Source organism: Bos indicus, chromosome 4 (assembly GCF_029378745.1).
Source record: "Bos indicus isolate NIAB-ARS_2022 breed Sahiwal x Tharparkar chromosome 4, NIAB-ARS_B.indTharparkar_mat_pri_1.0, whole genome shotgun sequence".
Classification (NCBI taxonomy): Eukaryota; Metazoa; Chordata; class Mammalia; order Artiodactyla; family Bovidae; genus Bos; species Bos indicus.
In genome coordinates, this window is record NC_091763.1 from 25,701,526 (window position 1) to 25,710,077 (window position 8,552).

Genomic DNA, 8,552 nt, shown 5'->3' on the forward strand with positions numbered 1-8,552 from the left:
TGCAGCCAGATACTAAACCCTGGGAATGACGTCACTTTCTGAAGTCAGTGTCTTGCCTGATTTATACTGTGAGTGCCTTTGGGGCCCCCCACTCTATGAAGACTCCATGTTTTATTGCACTTCCTAGAAACTCCAGCAAAGTTGAAAGTTACTCCCACCCACCATCCCGTGACTTAGCCTTATTTTTAGGCCCCACTGCAGAGCTGCTGGAGGGGGCCCTTCCCTTCTGCCCCTGAAAGCTTTGCTTTATATGTTTTAGATTATGGGCATACCAGTCCTTTCTCACTCTGATCCTGCCTGTATTACCTTAGATTCTTTGAATTTTCAGTTTGAGTAAGTATGCCTTTCTATAGTTTGTAACAGAGGTCCTCAACCTCTGAGATCTAATGCCTGATGGTCTGAGGTGGACCTGGTGTAATAATGATAGAAATAAAGTGCACAATAAATGTGGGCTCCCCAGGTGGCGCTAGTGGTAAAGAACCTGCCTGCCAGTGCAGGTAGATATAACAGATGCAGGTTCCATCCCTGAGTTGTGAAGATCCCCTGGAGGAGGGCACAGCATCCCACTCCAGTATTCTAGCCTGGAGAATCCCATGGATACAGGAGCCTGGCGGGTTATGGTCCATTGGGTCGCAAAGAGTCGGATGTGAGTGAAACGACTTAGCACGCATACACAATAAATGTAATGCATTTGAGTCATCCTAAAACCATACCCCCTTACCCTGGTCCATGGAAAAACTGTCTTCCACGAAACTGGTCCCTGGTGTCAAAAAGACTGGGGACTGCTGGTTTACAAGGAGGTATAGTCTTTTCCCTACTCCATTCAAAGGAGAGTTTAGAAGAATGTGGACTTACTAGGTTGCCATCTTGGGCCAAAAGCTACAGTTTACTGCACTTAAATTGAACCCAAGATAGATTCAGTGACTTGCCCAAGCTCATGGTGACAGAGCCTGGTTTCAAACTTTGATCTCTTGAATATAGATGATGTGTTTTTCCCACTCGGGGAGGCGTCATACACGGAGGTGAAGAGTGGAAGTCCTACCGAAGGAGAGGCTGGTTCTAACAGCTTGAAACAGGGATCTCATGAGGAGGCAGAATGGGAAACTGGTTCTCCAGTGCTAACGGAGGGAAAGCAAGAACTTGAGAGGGGAATCTTCTTTTTTTGATTTTTAATCATGTATTTTATAATGTGCTCTCTAACCTTGTCACATTTCCTTAGCAGTTGTCATGGTTTAGTATATTACTTAGAGGAGTCACTTAAGGATCAGTGATCATGGACCCTTTGTCCTCTCCTGAACAGCCTCTAGTTGCCCTTATACTCTAGAGACCTGGTGTCTGAGTTCACGTACTTGATTAGTAGCCAAATGAATTATTAATGTAAATAGAAATAATGTTCATCTTACAGAGTTATGAAAATTAGAGAAAACATGAAAAGGGACAGAAAAATAGATAGTATCTTTCCAAACATGTGGCTATCGGACTTTCTTATAGTTACTGGAAATAAGACAGTATAGAGAGTTGCTTTCTTTTTCTTATTTTTAAAAATTTATTTCAATTTGGAATATAATTGCTTTACAATGTTTAGGTTTTTTTTTTTTTTTTTTGCTATACGACAGTGTGAATCTATAAGCTATCTGTGTACATAGATGCCCTTCCTCTTGAGCTTCCCTCTCACCCCCACAGTCTCACCCGCCTAGGTCATCACAGAGCTGCGAGCTGAGCACCCTGTGCTGTGCAGCAGCTTCCTACTAGCTGTCTGTTTTATCCATGGCAATGTATAATGTCAATGAGAGTTTCTTTTTTTTTTTTGGAAGAAAAAATAAATGTTTTAAAATGATGTTTGATGACTTCCCCATTAGTATTAGTTCCATTGTTATTATAACTATATTCACATGAGCCCACTAAGCCCAGTAACGAAGACAGTGCTTTATCAGTAGGATGAACTGATGTCATGTTTTAGGTATTTTCCAAAAATGTACACTTTTATAAAAGGGAGGCGTCCCTCAAGAAATGGCCCATTTTGAGGATGTGTGATTCTTACAGTTTCACATACAATTGTACTTTCATTTTAAACAAGTTTAACCCTTACTCATGTTTTTCATGGCCCCACAGATGATTCTAGCAAAATCCATCTGTGGAGAAGGTAAGGTTGTAATCTGAAGAGCCCTGTGAATTGGGAAGCTTGGGCTGAGCTGAAGGTACTCTCTGATTCTGACGTTAGGTGTCACTACAATCAAAGAAAAACAGAGCATGCAAATGAGCAGTGAAGTGGACCTTGAACCTGCAGGAAGAAAAAATACAAATTTCAATTGTGGTAGGAAGTACCTGGACAAGAACCTACATGACTACATTGCCTTGGTGAAAAAGAACATCTTGATACATGTATGGCAACAGCATCCATTTTCCTAAATGTTGATTAGAAACAACAAATAACTACTTGTCATATCTTGCTTTTTTCCCCCTAAAAATGCTAAAACTGAGAGGGGCCTCCAAGGGTTTTTAAAGTGAAATGACCCCAAAAGGTTACAAATGAGATTTTCACAGACTAGTTCATGGAGAGTTTAGCTCTGATGAACTTAAGCTTAAACTTTAAATATTTTTAAAATTATAGAATTTACCAGATGTTTCCCTAGTCATTTGTTTCATAAAAATGTGAAGAATCAACAGATTCAGTGAGTTTAAATTAGAAATTTATTTCATGCTTGGAAAGAAGTGGTTATTTTGTTTCTTCCACATTACTGACATTTGGGTGTTAAGTGTAGTTACCAGGTGTGTTCATACGTGTTTATTTAAACAAAATATATGCAAACAGTTGGAGAGCATGGTGCCCACCTCGTTTGCTTTTATTCTTAGAGCACATAGTGAGCTGTCCATCCTCCCAAAAGATGCGTTAAATGTATTTTTCCATGTATATGAATTGGCACACACTGTTGGAATAGATTCAGAGTATTTAGCAATTGATACACCACAGGCACTGACAAATCTAATGTGTGTGTATATATATACATATATATACACAAATATACAAATATAATGTGTATATATATATACATACACTCAAAGCTGATACTCAACTAGTAGGTACTCATACAGTCACTTCAGTTGTTAAATTGTTGAAACACCTCTTCCCTTAGCTGATAAACAGGCGCTGTTTCCATTGGTCACTATCAAGTCCCCTCCCACACACATATGCATTAATAACTTGGCTTATCAAGGGCCCATAAGATCTCTGGGTTAGACTCACAATACAAGTATCAAAGTTAAGTCTCATTTCTCTTTTGGTAGAGGTCCCTAGCCTTGCATAGGAATGGCGTTAGCATTGGTCAGGTTGCAATTGGGGAAAAACTGAAAGACACAGGAAGAAGCTTAGTCTATACATTTCTACAACATCATCCTTTCCCAAGTTGTGATCAAGGCCTTGATTCATCTTCTGTCATGATTCTGAAGGGCATCATGATTAAAATCTGACATAACCATACTACCTTGATGTTCGCAGGGAGTATGCTAATATTGGGGACAGGTGCGGGATTCCGTCAGTATAATATTGGTAACATGTTCATTTGTCCTAAAATGTCTTCAACACTGATCTCTTTTCTTTGTTCCACTTGGTAACTAATATGCTAGCTTGTATCATATACAAACTGTTGCATTTATATTGGATGGACAGGAAAGACGTCTGAATTTGTACAGCCTTGGTGGGCAGGCAGAAGTCATGGTGAAGGTGTTTCTGCCTCATTTGCAGTGGTGAGTTTATGAGTCCACAGTAATTGTCCAATTGTTGGACAATTGGACAATCAATTTGAAAACTGATACTTTTGCTTCTTTTGATTGTCCTTATTGGAAAAGAAATGAATGTATGACATAGACCAGTGATTTTAGTATTTAGTATTTTAGTTCTTCTGGCACTTGTATCATTATCTTGATGATTCACACGCAAAGTTACAGCTAAAATAGCCAGTTTCCATTAATCTTTATATTAGCATGACTTAAAACATAATTTTCCATAAAAGGGAGAAGTGACTTATCTCCATATGTCTCACACTGTCTCTGCCAACCTGTTTCAACATTTATGTTCACTGCCAAAATATGGATGTGTCATACAATTTAAAAAGTATGAACCTCAACTGTGACACCATGACTCTTAGAGTTAATGATTATCATGGTGTTTGGGGACCTTGTCTCCCCCACGTGCACACCTTTTGATATCACAATAAGTGTATTTTTTTCTCTTTATGTGAAATTACTTTTAATCCCACCATTTAGCATTCTTTACCCACTTTCACTTAAGTGTTTTTCTCTAAATCAGAACATTTCCATCTGCCCAGAAAATTCCCTTATGCCCTTTTACAGCTGATATCCCACCACCAGTCCTAGGCAACTACTAATCAGCTTTCTGTCACTATAGGTTAGGTTCTTTTGCTAACCACCATGGTTCTGAGATTCATCCATGTTTTTGAGTACATCAGCAAATCACTCCTTGTTATTGCTGAATATTATTCCATCATATAGAATACCTCGGTGTGTTTACCTGCTCATCTGTTGCTGAACTTTTGGGTTGTTTCTAGTTTCGGGTTATTGTGAATAAAGCTGCTATGACTATCCAGTATTGGGCTTGGTATGGATATGTTTTTGTTTCTCTTGGACAGATATCTGCAAGTGGAATTGCAGAGTTATATGGATAAGAGTATGTTTAACTTAGTAAGAAACTACCAAACGGTTTTTACAAAATTGTTGAACTAGTTTGCATACTCTTGTCAACATTTGTGGATCTTTAACTTTATATGTTCCACGGATATTTAATGATGTCTCACTGTATTTCTACTTTTCATTTTTCTAATAATTATGTTAAACATCTTTTCCTGTACTTTTTTGATTGTGTGTCTTTTTTGGTGAAAAGTCTATTAAAATATTTTCTCCATTAAAAAAATTAGGTTCTTAATATTGAGTTGTAAAGAGTAGTTTTATGTTCTGGATATAGCTTCTTTATCAGAGGAAGTACTGTTTCCAGTGGGTAGATGCATTTTCAGTTTCCTATGTCATACTTAGAACCAGTTTTAATTTTTGTATATTCTAATCTATTATTTAAATTTTTCTGTTTTCTATATTTTTTCTAAGAAATCTTTTGTCCACTTCATTATTGCAATTTTTTTCTGTATTCTAGAAATTATGTAGGTTTGACTTTTATGTTTAGGTCCATAACCGATTGTGAGTTGGTTTTTGAGTTGGTGTGAGGGACGTGTGGAGGTTTCTGTTCTTCACATAGTTGGTGCAGGATCATTGTTGAAGACTAATCTTTCTCTGTTGAATTTGGCATGTTTGTCACAGATGGATTGAACATATAGACGCGGGTGCGTCTTTGGACGCTGCGTTCTGCTCCGCTGGTCTGTATGTTTATACTCTTGATTGCAGTACCTATACAGGAAGTCTTGGAATCAGGCACTGTAAATCTTATTTCTTTTCAAAGTTGTTTTGGCCTTTCTAGAAACTACCTCTCCATATAAACACCAGGTTGTCAATTTTCACACATATGAAAAACAAAGCAAAGCAAAACTTCAAATCAAAACAAACCTGTGGGGATTTGATTGAGAATGCCTTGAATCTGTGCGTCAATTTGGGAAGGATTTGCATTTAAAAAAAGTGAATCTTCTAATCTAGAAACATTGTTCATCTCTGTGTCCTCAATTCTTCCTTCATTTCTCTGAGTGATTGTTATTGATGCATATTATTCCATCATATAAAATACCTCGATGAGTTTACCTGCTCATGTTTCAGGTTTCAGTATACAGATCTTGTATGTATTTTGTTACACATATAAAATATATCATATTTGTGGGAGACATTGAAAAAAATTTTTAAAAATCAGTTCACTTTCCAATTACTTGTTGTTAGAATATGGAAATACAGTTGATTCTGGATATTGGCTTTATAACCTTGTGACCTTGCCAAATTCACTTAGTAATTTTAGTAGCTTTTTGGTAGATAATTCAATTATCCACATAAATATTTGATTTATGAAAAAACAGATTTACTTATTCCTTTTCAATTTATTTCCTTTTAGTTTTTATTGTGTTTGCATGGTTGTAGTGAAGGCAGATATGTTTATCTTGCTCTTTATCTAAGGTAGAACATAGTGGCTTTCATAATTAAAATGTTAGCCATACATTTTTTATAGATGGCTTTTTATCAGATTAAGAAACTACTCTTTTATTACTAGTTCCCTGAGAACTTTTTTACATAAGGAATGAGTGTTGAAATTTTTCACATACCTTTTTCTGCATCTATTGAGATGATCGTTAAGTGTTTTGTTTTTTCTTCTATTAAATATGTGACACTGAATTTCAAATGGTAAACCAACCTTGCATTCTTAGTATGAACTCCACTTGGTCATGATATATTATTTTTATATATTGTTGGATTCAATTTGTTAATATATTTTAAAGAATTTTTGCATCACTTATAAGATGTAATGATTAGTAATTTTGTGTTCCTTTTAGTATTGGTGTAGAGTAAAACATAGAAAAGAATCAACATATTCCCTTCTCTATTTTTTTTGGAAAAAATTTGCAAACAACTGGTATTGTTTTTCTATTTTAAATATTTGGTAGGACTCACCATAAATCCTCCTGAACCTGGAACTTTGAAATGGAAAGTTTTAAGAATGTTTCAGGGTTTTATTTTGAAGTAATTATATATTTATGGGAAATTGCAAAGAAAGTACAGAGAGTTTCTGTGTAGGCTTCATCCCATTTCGCGTAGTAGTCACATCTTCTTTCTTACTTACTTTGTACAGTGTCAATACCAGGAAACTGACATGGCTTATAAAGTGTGCAGTATAGTACTGTGTGCTTTTATCATGCGTGTATATCTGTGTAATTACTACTGCAGTCAAGACACAGAAATATCCCATCAGAAAAATCTCCCTTGTGCTGCCCTTTTGTAGTCACAGAGGGCTCTCCTTGTCTGTATCCAGTCATTAATCTCCTTTTATAGCCCTTTATTCTCCCCTCCCTACTTATATTAATTTAATAATTATCTTATAAGTAAATTGAGAATTACTGCAAGGAGTTTTGTAATGTTTGTTTTAACCTTCAGATGTAACTTAGAAAACTCAATTTAAAAGTCGATTGAATTTAGCTGTATTCTTACTCTTGCTGTTGTTTTCTCTTCCTTCCTGATGTTCTAATATTCCTTTTTTTCTTTTAAATCATTTTTATTCTGTTTGAAAAACTTCCTTTTGCCATTCTTTTAAGGTCAGTCCACCAGCAACAAATTCTCTTACTTTGCTTTTATCTGAGGTAGTCTTGATTTCTCCTTAATTGTTGAAGGGTATGTCACTGGATACAGGATTCTGGACTAATAGTTTTCTTTTCTACCTTGAAAGATGTCCATTTCCTTCTGACTTCCATGGTTTCTGATAATAAGTCTGCTGTCATTTCAGTTTTTTTAACCTTTATGTAATGTTTTTCTCCTTTCAAGGTTTTTTTCTTTGTATTTAGTTTATTTATCTGTTGACTGCTCTGGGTCTTCGTTGCCCTGTGCAGCTCTCTCTAGTTTCAGCGAGTGGGGGCTACTCTAAGTTGTGGTGCGGGGGCTTCTCATTGCAGTGGTTTCTCCTGTTATATAGCAAGGGCTTTAGAGCACGTAGGCTTTAGTGGTTGTGGTGCATGGGCTTAATTGTCCCTCAGTACTTGTGATCTTCCCTGACCAGGGCTCAAACCCATGTCCTCTGAATTGACAGGTGGATTCTTTTCTTTTGCTTGATATATATTTATTGACTGAGTGAATTCATGAATTGTCATCATATAACTAATAATGAGTATTACCATTATTATCAACATATCATTGATATTAGCAGAATTCACAGAACTCTTTTGTATTATATTCTTCAAGATGAACAGAGGATAAAATTAAAACACAATTTTGTAAAAGCAGTTTTATGGAAGTCAAAATAATGTGGCATGAGAATGTAGCTTTCGGCAGTCAAGATATGAATTTCAAAACACCTAAAGGAATCAATAAACTGCATGTTTTTGGACAACCCTTCTTAAATAAGGATTTATGATGAAGCTACAAGTTGGGGTTGTATTTCCTGAAAGTGGTTGCAAACAGCCCCTCTATGTTCTTGTGAAGGATACAGCAATATGGTTTGTTTCAACTAAGCTGAGTTAGGGATTAGAACAAGGAGTCTAAAAATGAGGTATTCCTGAAAATAAGTTTTGATACTTGCAGAGACAGGCCAAGAGATAAACCCCATCCAGAGCCAAGATTTTTCTCTGAAAGAGATTAGGTGCCCATGTAAACATAAAGACATTTATGTGCTACAGTCCATGGAGTTGAAAAAAGTTGGACACAACTGAGTGACTGAACAGAAATATGATGTTGGCCCCAAATGTATAGATTAATAGCCCTAAAAGACTTCACCTGGAAAAAATTTAAAGCAGGATACCCATATGTTCATCTGAGCCATATGACATCTTAGTAAGACTCCCAGAAAGTGAGAGAACCTTTCAGTATATTCTAATCACAAAATGTACACTTAAATAAGCAAATGA